Source organism: Equus caballus, chromosome 24 (assembly GCF_041296265.1).
Source record: "Equus caballus isolate H_3958 breed thoroughbred chromosome 24, TB-T2T, whole genome shotgun sequence".
Lineage (NCBI taxonomy): Eukaryota > Metazoa > Chordata > Mammalia > Perissodactyla > Equidae > Equus > Equus caballus.
In genome coordinates, this window is record NC_091707.1 from 48,244,943 (window position 1) to 48,259,667 (window position 14,725).

A 14,725-nucleotide genomic window follows, 5' to 3' on the forward strand; every position below is an offset into this window, starting at 1 on the left:
GTTGCTTTGCTAAGACTTTCTATTTGCAAACTAAACCAGTGAGTTTCTAGAGTTTGAGGGCCCTACTTCAGGATTGTGTAAGAAGTCTGGATTCCACTCAACAATTGGCGACACGGCCCGGTTCTGACTGCGCACACGTACGTGTCGAGTGGGATTTCTGTGGCTTGGAGGAACCGTGCCTTCGGAGCGTGCCGTCTGTTTGTTGTCTTGAGATGGTCACAGTTTTTAGTTGCTACTATTCTTGCTTTTCATTTATAAACAAGTCATTATTAGTTTGGCTCCGTTGCCAGTTCAGTTTTGCGTGGGTTGTTCGCATCACAGGGAAAGTTTAGCGACACTGGCATATTTGTGCTCATCGTTTGCCAGGAGTTAAGCTGAGACTCTATATTTTCGTTTAAGTCAGTCACCCCCCCACCACTCCCCCAACCTTAGCTGGGGAGTGATACTGTGCGTTCATCATGGAATCCTTTGTCCCCAGGGAGTGGGGACAGATGAGGTTGGGTGAGCCCCAGGTGCCCTTGTTCCTCTTTTGTGGGCTGTGGCGTAAAAAGATAAAAAGCGAAAGGGGTGGGAACGTGTGCCCCTGATCAGAGACAGGGTGCAGGAATTGCACGGAAAGGAACGGGGACCAAGCCTAGAAACGTGACTTCCTGCGTCATCCTACAACTTGATATCGTATTTAGAAATACACCTGCAGCTTCTTTGTCTTAACGGTCAGTTTACTTTTAGGGCATCTGTAGCTCTTGATATGTTTGGGTAGGTTTTATCTGCAGCATGTACAATTCAGTATTCCCCTTTTTTGTGTATCTCCTCTGTTCTTTTCTATGTCTCTCTTTGGGTCAGAATTCTTTGTGTTTGTACAGTAGTCTGTTAAGTTGCGATGTCATATTGACCCATCGAATGGGGGCATTTGGATGGCTTCCTGAATTTCTGTCACCCCCTCTGTTCATGGCGCTCCCCGACCTCCCTGCCCGCCCCCACACCCTTTTTTACTGGTGCATAGATGAGAATTGGGGACTTGCTGTAACATAGGGTTGCAGTGTACCGTCTCTGTGCTTAGACACTACGCTGCCTCTGGTTCTCATGTGGACCAGCCTCTGGCTCCTGCCTTGAAGACACTGATAATAGCATTTTCTCTTAGCCTGATAGGAGATTGTAGGTAGAAAGAATACATTTCCTTCTTATTGATCTGAGTTTTCACTGCTCACAAAGTCTTATATAGAGAACCATCATGGGAAAGAGGAAGCGCCCCTCCCTTTTGCTGTGGAAATTCTCACCAGCGGTTCCCAGCTGCTCTGAGGTTAGAGGATGCCGTGAAATGTATCACAGCGGAAAACCTGAAATTTGCATTTGGAATACAGTGGTATCTGTCCTCAGAATCTCACGGGAAGCCAGCCTCCCTCTGTGCCGGGCTCCTCCTGCTCCCGCTTCTCTGGGCTGCACAGCACTGGGAGGGGTCCCTGAGCCACTGTGTGGAGCCACCATCTGTGCCTGACGTGCACTTACCGCCTAGAGGTATTTGGGCGTCTGTCTTTGACTTGAAAAGGAGTCTGATGAGCTGAGTGCAGCTTCCTTAACTCTCAGTCCCGTGCTCTGTCCCCTGATCCAGAAGGAGGAAAGAGCCTTTGCACGAGCGTAGTCACCCAGGCCTCCTGGAAGAGGGGGCCTCTGTCTGCTCTCGAGGGGATGTAAATTGTCACAGTGGGAGGAGGGGCGCCTGAGCAAAGGCCCAGGGGTCAGAATGGCCAGAGATCGTGTGCAGGCCAGTGATGAGGCCAGAGTGCAGGGTCCTCGAGAGGACAGTGGCTGGCAGGGTTGGAATGTCCAGGGCCAGGTTTTGGAAGGAATGAAAGGCATTTCTGAAGGTTCTGTTAGTGATTATCTAATGTTGTAAATTGGGATTTAATAAAAGGAAAGTCAGTGCCTGCGTGTGGAGAGGATTTTCCTACCTGTGTTATTTTCTCACTATAAAAATAGAAGCAAATGATGTATTGATACTTAGGATTCATAGAATAAAGGGTTTCAAAGCAGTCCCGAATTGGAAAACTGTATGCGGGTCGGCGGGAGCCCAGCCTGACCCTCCCAGCGTCCTCTTGGAGGACAAGCCATGCCACTGAAACAGGGGCCACGTTCACACCTCCTCTGTCACAGCCCCTCTGCCCTGCCCTGGCTTGGAGCTGGACCATGAGGAGGACAGGCCATTGCTGTCATCCCTTTTAGGTCCATACACCTAATATGGCCTCGTTTTTAAAAACATCCCTGGCGTTTGCATGCTTCAGTCCGTCAGAACGTGCCAGTGGGCCATTGTGGGTGGTAAATGGGTCGACTGAAGCCATTGGACAACAGATGGGCAGTTTACCACCACACTGAGGATGGCCTCATCCCTGGGGCAGTGGAGGCCACCAAGGGCCTCTGAGGAATGGCCTGGCCCAACCACAGTGGGGCCAAGAAGAGGTGAGGGGAGCAGCAGGCACCCACTTGGAGTGCCGGAGAAGTGGGCGTGTGAGAACGGTTTTGGAGGAAGAACCGGTCAGACTGTGGGAGATGCGAAGGAGGGGAGGGAAAGAATACAGAACGGGTCAGCCTCCAAGGCTCTGTTTTGTTGCCATCCCCTCCGCCTCCCTGAAGCTTTGCATGTCCTAAAAAAAAAAAAAAACCCTGTTAACCTCAGCCCCTTGCTTCCCAGGACCCCCCACCAGCCCGGGGCGGCTGCCATCACTTCCCTCACAGTCCCGCCTGGTGGGCTGGAACGTGCCCCTTCCAACTGGCCCTGTTGGGAAGGGGGAACTACGACAGTTGTTTGGTGCTCTGTGCCATGCACGGTGCAGAGAATCCCCACCGAGGTGGCCGCACCAGGTGGAATCGCCACATGACGGACGCTTTCTTTCTTGCAGGGTGGCCTTTCCTTGCTCCATCCCGCTTCCTTCCCTGGTGAGATCTCAAGCAAGGACCTTGTGGATTTAAGTCCAATGACACCCTCGGTAACCATAACAGCTCTGAGGATGCTCAAATAGCCTACGTCAGGGGGATTCCAGCAAGATTTAGGATCTTAATAATTAACACTCTGAACAACCTGATGCTGTTCAGCTTGGTTAGATGACATTTAAATGCCAGCACTCTCGTGAAATACCTGGGGAGAGCCTTGCTAATTTATTCAGGCCTCCATTGATCTTAAAATGCATTTGCAGTTGGATACAGTTATGTAGACCCAGGTTCTCAGAAAAAGAACATGTTGTTAATTTCATGCGCAGCGAGTTAAAAATGTCACTCCGTGGGGTCTGAATTGCCATCAACTTGCTTATGCAGCTGAATCTCACCTCGGTTTTGACACCTACTAGCTGGGGAGAAAGATTTTCCATGTGGCGTGATGAATACAAACAGTTCAGATTAGCAGCTCCCGGATCTGATGTTTCTTTTCTCCAAGTAGGGGTAAAGCAAATATAGCGAAAAGAAGTCAGGGAAAGGCAGTTGGCTTTTCACGGAGTTTGGATAGAATATAACTTGATGTTACTGTTACTTTTCATATGCCAGGTGTTACCTAAGGAAGAAATCAATACTGCATGGTGTGGACTTTCAAATTAAATGTTGCCCCATGTTTCAACAGAAAGCCGTTTTATTGCCTTCTGGGAACGGCTGTGAAATCTTTGAAGCATCTTTAGTTACTTCTGTCCTTTACGTTGCTGAGTTAGTGGGTCTGGAACTCAGCTGGCTGCCAGGGGTTTGCAATATGAAGGAGCCTCCAGCACATTCTCCCAGTGAGGGTTTTTATCATGTTGGTTAATTAAGACAATTGCGGTGAAATTGATTCATTGCAAAGGTAGTTAGAGAGTGGAATGTGGCCTAGAGAAAGCTTTTTGCTGAGAAGGAGAACTTGTCTTGTTTGAGCTTTGGAGGGTGGGGTTGGGGGGGAGTGGAGGTGGGTGAGGCACAATTTTAAATAAAGTACCAATATGTTGGCACTGTTGGTGTTCTGTCAATCATCTGTCATTATCGTACCTGGATAAACAGGGAAAAATCAGAAGATGTTGGCTCAGAGTTGGGGGAACCCTTCCCCCATCCTCTCACCCGCCCAGAGAGCAGGTAAATCAGGGCAGAGAAGATTCTGTGGGGCTTGACAGCTGCGTCCTTTTCCCCGTGGCCTTGAACCCCAGTGCATTAGGAGCCCCCCTCCCTCCCTGGGGAAGTATTGAACAGCCCGTAACTAAGCACACGATCCTCTGTCAGGTGAGAGACCACAGCATAACTGGCTGCAATGATACGAAGTTAATTCATTTCCTCTGGACAGGGCTAAAGGCAACCTGAGAACGTGGGTCCCCCGTTCTCTTTGCCTTTTCTCGTTTATATCTGTGGACATCGGTGTTTAGTGGGAGACGTGTACTTTGCGAATGCAAGTTAGGTCTTTTGTCAGTGCTCTTGACGCCTGGTGTGGACAAGTGTGTCTGAAGAGTTATTGGCTAAAGGAAGGAAGCAAATCTCAAACCTCGTTGGTATTTTTGCCATTCCCCGCTTGAGAGGAGCGATTGGGAAATGGGAGTGAAAGCTGAAGTGGAAAGGATCCTTCTGAAAGTACCTCCACTTCACAGAGAGGGGGGAACTCACACACGGCGCCCCGTAACTGGCAGCCCTTGGTTCCCTTGGCAGGGGAGGGGAAACAGTCAAGAGAAAAGACTACAGCCTCATCCCTCAGTCTCATAAGAGTCAGAATCCCCTGCCTCTCATTAGCTAGCAAACTGGCGAATCAAGTCAACAAGAATCTGTTGTACCCTCTTGTGTGCCTGGCACTGTGCTAGGAGCTGGAGGCATCAAATGCAAAAACATAGACTGTCCTCAAAGAATTTGTGCTCAAGGTCTGGTAAGAGATCACTGTATCCAGCCGTGCAGGTTGCGCACTGCACAGTCCTTGAGGGTGCCATTCAAATCATAGACATTGTTGATTTGTCACTTTATTATAACAGTCTTCCAGTAGATGGAAGCAAAATGTCTTGAGGAGGGGGCACCTTTTTCTAATTCTGGGCACCCAGTGGGCTAGTATGGTCTACATGTGGAGAGAGACGGAGAAACAATTGCAGTACAACAAGACAGCGGCCAGAGGGGACATGTGTGCAAAAGACAGAAGGGCTTGGTGGAAGGAGCCCTACATGTGCCCGAGAGAGTCATGGAAGGCTTTGCACAGGGCCGTCCTCTGGAAGACCAGCCCCTTGAGCAGAGAGGCAGTGTTGTATAGCAGCAAAGAGATTGTGTTCAATGCCCAGACTGCCTGGATTCAAATCCCAAATGTGCCCCTTATTGTGTGACCTTGGGCAAGTTACCTCCCCTCTCTGTGCGCTACCTGAGTTGCTGCTAATTCTGCAATACATCAGATTTGTGTCTGGCTGGTGGTTCATCAGGAACGAAGCATGGGGGCAGGAGGCGTCTCAGGCCTGCCCGTGTGGGCTGATACGCCTACACCCCCTCCAGAATGCTCCAGCCTCTTCCTGGGGTGCAGACCAGACAAAGGCCACATAGACCTGCAAATAACAAAACTCACTCTGTTTTCCTCTAAATCTCAATGCCCGTAAAAGAGAAATATGGGACAAATAGATTCGGATTCATCTAGGCCCATTGCCTGGTGTCTGGATGATGGGCCAGTAAAAGCGATGAGATATAGGGGTTCTCTGACTTTGAAGCTCTTTCTGGTTTGCCGATCGTGGCCCCCAGATGACGTTTATCCACTTACACTCTTGTTTCAAGGTACAAGGGCAGAGCTGAGCACAATTGATGTTCTCGGGAGTAAGTGACCCGTATGTCCAGAACCAGACATAAAATTGGGTACCCTGGCTTCTACAAGTACCTCTGTGGGCAGACAGGATTGTTGAGCGCCAAAGGGGATCACAGCTTAATTTAGCACAGCCACCCACTTCCTAATTGTGGCGGTCCTGAAATATATGGGGTTCTGTACTGATAGTCTAAGCTTTTCCCTTTCCTGGGCACACATCCTTGGGGACGGCCGTGAAGAGCATCCCAGATCCTTCACACCCCCTGGCGTGGTCCACACCCTGAGACCAGAACCCCAACCAGGGAGTACAGGCAGAAGCTTCAAGACCGTTTGAGAGCTCCTGCTCGAAGACTCAGAAGATGCCGTACCTTGGGAGGGTGGGTAGTATAACAACCACAACAGTGGCTGAGAAACCCGCAAATCTCAGCGCTTCCCCCGGTGAAGTTTGGTTTTCACTCCCACGACTTCCAGCGTGACTGTTCAGCAAGGAGCCTTCCAGGCGGTGAGGCTGGGTCCCAGGCTCCTTCCACCTCCGCTCTGCCATCTGGGCCGGGCGGCCTCCAGGGCGCCCGGGGAAGGTGAGAGAGGGTGAGATGCGTCTGCTTCTGAAGCCCTTTGGACAGAAGTGACACACGGCACTTGTGGTCTGGCTGATGAAGCCCTCTGGGTGGCCAGCTGTTTCTCTACACCAGCAGTAGCTCTGTGCTGTGGAAGGGGGGCAGGAATCTCTGGCAGGCCCCCCCCATCTCTGCCACCATCGGTCATGAGCACTTAGCCCCCCCCCCGCCCCCCACAATTAGTTCTGAACAGCTGGTGGTCTAAGGCTCACAGCACTGGCTGGAGTTTGGGGTTCTGGAAACAGGACCTCATAAGTCAGGGAGAATTGCCCCCAACTCTTCTGGGTACAGTAGGGCCAGCCTTCAGCAAGCCCTTAAAATTTTGAAGTAGGCGTCTTCTCTCCTCGATTTCTTCCTCCTTCAACATCTTTCTCACGCTCCTCTCTGCAGATTCTGCTAAAAACCTCCATTTGGGCTCTACACCCGCACCCCCTCCACATATGCTCTGCTCCTACATTACGTACCTTCCTTATCTTCAGCCAAACCTCTCGTCCTTTCAATGCTGCTGATGCCCAGCATTAAGAGGTAGAGCTGATGGGGCTAATTTATACTAATATGTGACTGACTGACAGCTCTCTTTCTCTGGGAAATAACTGCATTTTTAAAGGAAGCTGTTTGAATAAGCTTTGCTCTGGGCTTGCCAGAGCCTCAGTCCAGTGACTGTGTTAGAAAAGGGTGAGTTGTGTGAATTTAAACATTAATAAAAAAGAAGTGGAAAAAACCCAGTACTGTCCATGGTGCTGTGGCTCCTGGCGCGTCCACCTCCCTGAGCATAGAGGAATACAGTGTAGTAATGAGGTGCTGACTGCCAGGGTACAAAACCCCTCCTTTGCTTTTTGCTGTGGGGAAGTTACCTAACCTCTCTGTGCCCTAAACTCAGCTGTTGCAGAAATTTCTGCAATACCCCAGGAGTGGTGTGTGCCTGGCCAAGCAGACCAAGGAGGTCAGTAAGCCCTTCAGCTGGGCATTGTATCCCCTTCAGAGAAATGATGCGATTTAAGAAGAGGGCTGTTTGGGAGCTGTTTGTGTTTGTAATGAAGAGCTAGGTGTGAACATTCACATGGCAGCTTCTCCACTGGCCCTGAGTGGTCACGATGGCGAGACGGGGGTGGTTTAGCACAGGCCTCAATCCAGTGGCATCTGGCATTAAGGATGGATTACAGCATGAGAAGCAGTCTGCAGGGTGGTCGGAGGTGGCAACGGCAGCAGGATGTCTAGATGTGTGTGTATGTGTGTGTGTGTGTGTACGTATACGTGTATACGTATATATATTGGGGGTTGGGGGGCAGGCTTGTTCCTAGCGTGGATTCGGACAGAAATGATGTCCGGTGAACTGAAGTGTTGAACTCTCATAGGATGCTCACACGGCGTATGTGTACGTGTTGCTGCAGGAGAGTGTGTGTGCGTGTGCACGTGTGTGTGCGTGTGCATGCGTGCGTGGTTGTGTGTGTTTGGTTTCACATCCCCAAGAGGGATGAGTCAGGGTGGAAGGAAAGAGGGGGTGACTGAGTTGGCCTGGGGTTAGTCTGCTGCTGTCTTTGTGATGGTTAATGTCGTCTTCTGGGTTGCGTTGTTGGAGGAAGTGGCTGACTTCATTCACCTGATTACCCCAGGGTAGCAGGCGGTGAGCGCCTGTGTGTGGAAACTGCGGCAGAAGCGCTCGACCTCTGCGAGTACGTGAGTTTGTGTTGCCTTGGAAGCCTTCGAGGTGGGCTGGTGGTTTTGAGACGGTGGCTGTGGTTGAGCCAAGGTGGGCAAGCCCCAGGTGTCCGAGCCCAGGCCCGTCTGGCTCGGGATGAGTTCTGGCTCTCCTGCTTTCAGGCTGTGTGGCCCCAGGCAAGTCCCTCAGCCTTTCTGAGCCTCAGTATGCTCATTGACCAAATGGGGTAATGAGACCTACCCTTCAGGTGGTAATTAGGATTAAGGGAGATGATGACCTCCACATGGTGGTTCCTTGATTTCTCTACGGGAGTGGGCTGCTGTTTGTTTTACTCCTTCCCTTGTGGAAATTTAGTTAGGGCAGCTGTATTTCTGCGTGCCTTTTCCTCAGTGTGAGAACGTGGGGGACTCTGATTCCACTGCCGTGTGTGAGCTACAAGTCATTACTGTCGGGACTAAACAGAACATCCTAGAGGCTGCAGTTTTCTGAGAGAGAAGCTGCTGGAAGGAAGTCTGGCTGAGTCGTGTGGTAAAAGGGGTGAGCGGCATGTGGGTGGGACTGGGGTTTCTGCACACAGAGGTGGGGCTGGATCAGGACGGCTTGTGGAAGACAGCTCCGTGGCCAGCGCTGAGCATGGTCCGTCTCCGCAGCCTTTCCCATCTCAGTCCTTCGAGCTGCTCTGGGTCACCAAGACACCAAGCGGTCCAGGAGCTGATGTCAGCAACTCCAGGGCATGAGAGGAGGGGATATTGAGCAACTGATGGAGGAATGGACCTGGGGGTGGGGTGGGGGGGTTGCTGGCGCCCTCGTCCAGCAAGCTTGGGTTCTGCAGAGGCGAACAAAGCTGGAAGCCGTTTGGAGTTCTAAAGCACAAAGTGAGGATGCTCAGGAGCAGGGGTTGGAAAACGCACGTACGTTAAATGTCATCATTATTATTGGGAGTCATGCACCTGCCGCTGACGTTCTCTCTTTTTTGCTTAAGATTACCTCGGTTTTTAGAACTTTTCTTGAAGGACAGTGTCCAGGAAAGTGCACTTAATACATTTTCACAAACTGAACATACCTGTGTTACCAGCACCCAGATCAAGAAACAAAACGTTACCAGCCCCAGAAGGTCCCCCGTGTCCTCCTCCTGGTCATCCCTCCCTCCCGACCACCCTCCCCCAGGGCAGGGGACCACTCTCCTCACCTGTAACAGCAGGAATTAGTTTTCTAAGGGCGGCTTTATAAGGTAGAATTCTGCAGGTGCCCATGGGAGAGCATCGTAGTTTTGGCATCATTGGTCGAGTGGAACAGCAGCTGTGTCCTGAGCCCTTGCCGAATGCCGAGTCCTCCTCCACCTCTTTGCATAGACCGTCTTGCTCCATTCTCTGAACGAGTCCAGGAGGTAGGGACTATAGTCTCCCTGTTTTACAAATAGGAAACCAAGACATAGCAGGTTGAGAGCCTTGCCCAGGGCCGTGCCACCCGTGAGTGGTGGAGCAAGAATTCGAAGGCAGCAGAAGATCCATTTGTCCATGTGGTTGCTGGGTGGGGGCGGAGGGCTCTGGCCATCTGGACGTGGTGTATTGTATCCTGAGAAAGCAACATGACCAAAAGTGATTGTGAATTTACTAATTTGACTGATAAAATATAAATGCGTCCAAAAACAAGTGTCTACACGCTCCTGATGCTTGCACACATGGGAGGTGCGTTCGTTCCAGGGGTGCTCAATGCTCGTGGGTTTGAGCACCTCTGAGACAAACTCCGAGGTCACCCCTTGATCAGAAGCACTTCTCTGGTCCAGCCCTCTCATTTACCAATGAGGACGTCAGTCCCCCGCCACGAAAGTGGCTCCCCGAAGGGCACGCATTCATTGAGGATCAGGACTGGGGCTCCGACCCCAGTGTGTGGACTCCCTGTGCGGTGCTCTTTCCACTCTGCCATGTAATCCCACGGTAATCAGCTGCTCTGTGCAAACAGTTCATGGAAACTTACAGGTGAGTTGAATATTCCGGAGCCTCTGCTGGGTCACAGGCCCAGGATCCCAGGCCGCCCACCACCTCCCACCTCCAGCCTTGGATTCGGGGTTGAGACGCTGAGCAGGGCTCCGTTGCCCTGGGAACTGCTGCTAATTGCCAGTGTTTTCTATGCCCACCCTGAGGACCGCCCCTTTCCTAGCCGGCTCTGAGACCAGGTGATCCCCTTCTTTCCTTCAGGCGCTCACACAACACGCGTTTGGAGCTGGCGCCCCGTGAGCCCGCCCTCTCCCAGCAGAGCCTGTCTCGGTCGCTTGTTTCTATGAGTCAAAACCGGGTCCCTGAAGCTTGTGGGTTCTCTGAACGCTCAGTCGGTGAAGGAGGAAAAGAAATCCATTCTGCCAGCTGACCTTTCTTTTCAGAGTTCCCTGTAGCTCAGCATTCTTGGTGCCTTGGAGATAGATGCCTTCATTCTTTCACTAGCAATTATTGAGCACCTACTGTGTATAAGGGGCACTGTCTAGAGATGAATAAGGCAGATGGAGATGCTTTGGACAAGACTGTCAAATAATTTTCTAAGACAGGCACTTTGTCACACATGATTCTAAGATCAAGGCCTCTGCCCTCTGGAGCTTCGTTCTAACTCCAGCTGGATGTGTTAGGACTTTGGTTGCAAGGGACAAAAACCCAGCCTGGACTGGCATGAGCAAGCCATGAGAAATGATCTGCTCCTGAACTCAGAGGTCCAGGGTAAGCTTTAGGTATGGCTGGATCCAGGAGTCAGTGGCAACAGGATTGGCTCAGCTCTCTTCCATGCTGGCTTCCTTCCCAGCCAGTCTCCCTCTCCAGAGGGGCCCTAGAAGGTCATGCCCTGCATTTTACCACTTCCAGATTTAACAGAAAAAACCCTTCTCCTTCCTGCAGATTCCTGAGATTGACTCTCATTGGACCACTCACCTATCTCTAAACCAATCCTGTGGCCCTGGGGAGGGACCAGGCCCGCCCACATCATATGGGCCAGAACAGGAGAAAGGTGTCCTCCCAAGGAGAACCAGGGTCATAGGATGCTGGGCAGGCAAAAACAACAGATGTCAATTCTGTTGACTCCACCAGCTCTCTGAGCAGCCAACTCTGGTATAATGTGGCTCTCTCTCAGATGGGCTGGTCTGCGTTCGGGCCAGGCGCTTCTTTCCTCTTGGGCACAGGGTGTGTGGCCACAGCCCACAAGTCTTCCTGACCTGTGCCACCTCCACGTCTGTGTTCGTGGCATCATAGTGCCCTCTGGTCATCCTAGCCAGAGACCACAGGCACGTCCCTGCCCCTCGCTCAGTCCATTCTGTGGCTCAGGGGTCCACAGCACTTGGGCTTCTGTCCCTTCCTCACCATCCCCAAGTTACTCCAGCAGCTCGTGCCTGTGGTCCCTGCGCCCCCATCACCACCACCCTGAATGCCGTTTCTGAAACAGGCGTCAGCCAACTACGGCCCGCGGGCCACATCCAGCCTGCCGCCTGTGTGTAGACGGCCCACGAGCTGAAAACGGTTTCTGCATTTGTAAGTGGTTGGAAAAAATTTAGAACGAATAATGGTTGGTGACACATGAAAGTTATGTGAAATTCAGATTGCAGGGAACATAAATAAAGTTTCATTGGGACACAGCCGTGCCCCTTTGTTTATGTGTTCTGTGTGGCTGCCTCCACGCTCCGACGGCAGTTGGGTCGTTGCGACAGAGACCATATGGCCTGTAGAGCCTAAAATACTTACTATGTGGCCCTTTACATAAACGAGTTTGCCAATTGTTGGTTTAAAATGCTCTAATCCTGTCATTCCTGTCCTCAGAAATCTTCTAGTGCTTCCCGGTGTCGTCGGGATGTAGCTGGCGTCCTCGTCCTGGCGCACGGGTCCTTCTCTCCTCCCTGTCTCTCTCCCCACTGTCGCCTCCCCCACCTCCCAGAGTGCCCCAGGTCCTGGCTGCACAGAATCCTCAGTCTCCTGGGCTCCCGCCCACCTTCCTGCCTCAGCATCCAAGTCGTTCCTCTGCCTAGAAGGCCTCTCTCCTTCCTCGGAGAATCCAGGAAATGCTCAGAGCCCGGCGCTCCTGTCTCTGAGTCATCTTTCCTGAGTTAGAGCTGATCGTCCCCTCGTTTCTGCTCCACTGAAGCCCCTCCTGTGACATTGTCTCCTCACGGTCACCATCAGCTACACATGTGTCCCCCCCCCCCCCCGCCCCCATAGGTTGCAAACATTGCTGGATTGATCCTTTTTCCGCTGCAGCCCCGAGCACAGATCCTCCTGGTAGATTGTTCACACTGGGCGCTTGTTGGAAGGAATGACAGTGGAAATCTGGTCTTGGAGCAGCTTCCACTCCAGGGGCAGACCTGTTAGTTGTCTGGGAACCCCCACGTGGACCTGCAGCTGGCACAATAAGAACGTTAAACCGTGGCAGAACGAACAGGGAGATGTTACCATCCTGCACCATTCGTGGGGAGAGAGAGGCGAGCCATGTGCCGTTTTTGAAAGATGCGGATTTGAGTCGACTTGATGAGACTTTAAAGGGCGGGGGGCCGAGAATCAGAGAATTTTCTAGCATATTCCTAGCCACCCAGTTGGGGTACATAGAGTTCTGTGAGCGAGGACTTCCTGTGCTTCAACAGCACGTGGACCGGTTGCTACACCGTGTGAGCGGCAGAGGGTGGGCAGGACACAGAGCGAGGCAGGCGGCAGTGTTCAGTGGACAGAGACAGCAGCCACCAGCTGAATGGCTTTGATTCCCTAGACCAGCGTTTCTCCACCTGGACATGGTTGGCATTTGGGGCTGTGTGCTTCTGTTATGGGGGCTGGCCTGTGCTTTGTAGGATGTTTAGCAGCATCCCTGGCCTCAGCCTGCTAGATGCTGGTGGCACCCTGCCCTCAGTTGTGACAACCAAAAATGTCACCTGGGCGGGGGGGGGACACAGTCCCCAGATGACTGCTTCTCGCACTTTCAGTGGTGAAAGGCCTGTTCCTTCACCCGACCGATAGTCTTGTAAAATACTAGAACATGAATCACTAGACAAATGGTCAGGTACTGGTGGTCGCAGTGTCAGATTGTGTAAAAGGTGCTTGTGCTCACTCTGTTCTTCTCCTGTCGCCGACGGGTAACAGAGTCCCCAGACTGTGTGTTAGTGCAGCTCTGCCCCCGGAGAAACGTTCGAGGATGCTCCCCGAGGAGGCTGGAGCCCACCTTCCCACTGTTCTTCGTAGGAGTGGTCTCCTGGCCCCGTCGTTCCCCAGCGCCCAGGCGGTGGAGCTGCCTGGCACTGACACCTTCCTCTGCCACGCCCTCCCTGGAAACAGGCCAGCCATGCTCCGAGTTCTGGCCCCGAGTCCAGGACGACGTCTTTGCATGTTGGGTGGTCAGCTCTGGAAGTTTGAGGCCCTTATCTTTCGTCCAGTGGCCCAGAATAGGCTCGTGAAGGGTGGGAGATGCAGTTGAAGGATGCGTGGAATTTAAATTCTAAACCTTGAACTCTGTGGAGAAATCCCCACTGTCCTTTCTGGGAAACGACGTATGTTTGTGACTGTGCGTGTGTGTGAGTGTAAGTGAGTGTGTACGTGTGAGTGTGCACACGCGTCTGTGTGTGAGTGTGGCGGGTCATGGTGTGTTGAGAAGTGAAGAAGGTCCATGACCTGTAGTGTCACTATTTCTGACTTTTCAAACTGAGTACAAGCTGCAGTGTCCATGGGGGAGAGTTGGCCGGACTGCGCGGGTAAGTAGAGGAAGAGAGGGGCTGGCGGGAGAGTGGAGAACTCTTCCTGGTCTCCGTGACGAACTTCATTCCTACCACACACTTGGTGCCCTCCGAGAGGGGACTCAGCGTGAGTGAAACGGAGCTGAGAAGCTACTGTGGTCAGGCGTCTCATTGATGACCTCATGCTCTCCTCTTCCTGAGGGGGAAACTGAGGCCGCTCTGTCAAAATGACAGGTGGTGGCAGGACTGAGGCCGGAACTGAACCTTCTGGACTCCCAGTCCAGTGCATGTGGTCCGATTCTTTACTGCCTCGTAAATCTTTATCTTGTTGATATTTGTGAAGGAGGATGGGCCTGAGGAGACGTCTAAGGGGAGAAGGTTTAGTGAGCTCAGGTCATTCGTCTTATAGTTTATCCTATGATTCTATGAATCTCATGTTTATAACAAGCTAAGAACTTCCTCAAACCTCGCAGTGCTTTGTGGAAACTTAGGAGCTCAGTAATTTTCCACAAGCTCACAGAGGACAGCCAAGAATAAGATTCAGCCCCTAGTGGCTCTTCATGATGGAAACCGAGGATGACGCTCAGCATGGAACTTAGGTAGAAGGAGGCAGACGCTTCTGTTCTTCTGAGATCTTGGAAGAGAGGGAATGTACTACAGCTGTCAGTCATCCGACGACTCTTTAACTGAGCATCTACTATGTGAGATGCAGCTGGAAATACGTCAAGCCTGCCAGTTTCTTCCTTTCTGCCTATAATCTTAGTTCATCCTGTTAGTTGAACTATGGTGGCTGGATAGTCTCGTTCGAATTGTAAATGTTTGCAAGGACCACGCATTTACTCATCGAGGGACTGTCTGTGATGTGCGAGCAGCTTTATGAAAGGAGAAGCTGTTCTGTCCTTTCCAGAAAGATCTCAGTGGCCCTCCCAAATATGACTGATGGGTTCAGCCCCTGTTTGTGCTAAGTCCTGGCCTGAGCTTTCTTGCCTTGAGGCTCCTCAGGGGAC

General features: G+C 51.8%; 1 protein-coding gene across 3 annotated transcripts in view; it reads left to right on the plus strand.

Moving 5' to 3' along the window:
- Positions 1-14,725, plus strand: part of SLC24A4 (solute carrier family 24 member 4) — a 157,365-nt gene that overhangs the window by 64,776 nt on the left and 77,864 nt on the right. Inside the window, exon 1 of one of the 3 annotated variants that reach the window (XM_070249783.1) lies at positions 7,812-8,045. The exons of the other annotated variants lie outside the window; for them this stretch is intronic. The gene's annotated coding sequence lies outside the window, so the exon portion shown is untranslated. Of the gene's footprint in view, positions 1-7,811; positions 8,046-14,725 lie in introns of those variants that run through there. 3 annotated transcript variants of the gene reach the window in all.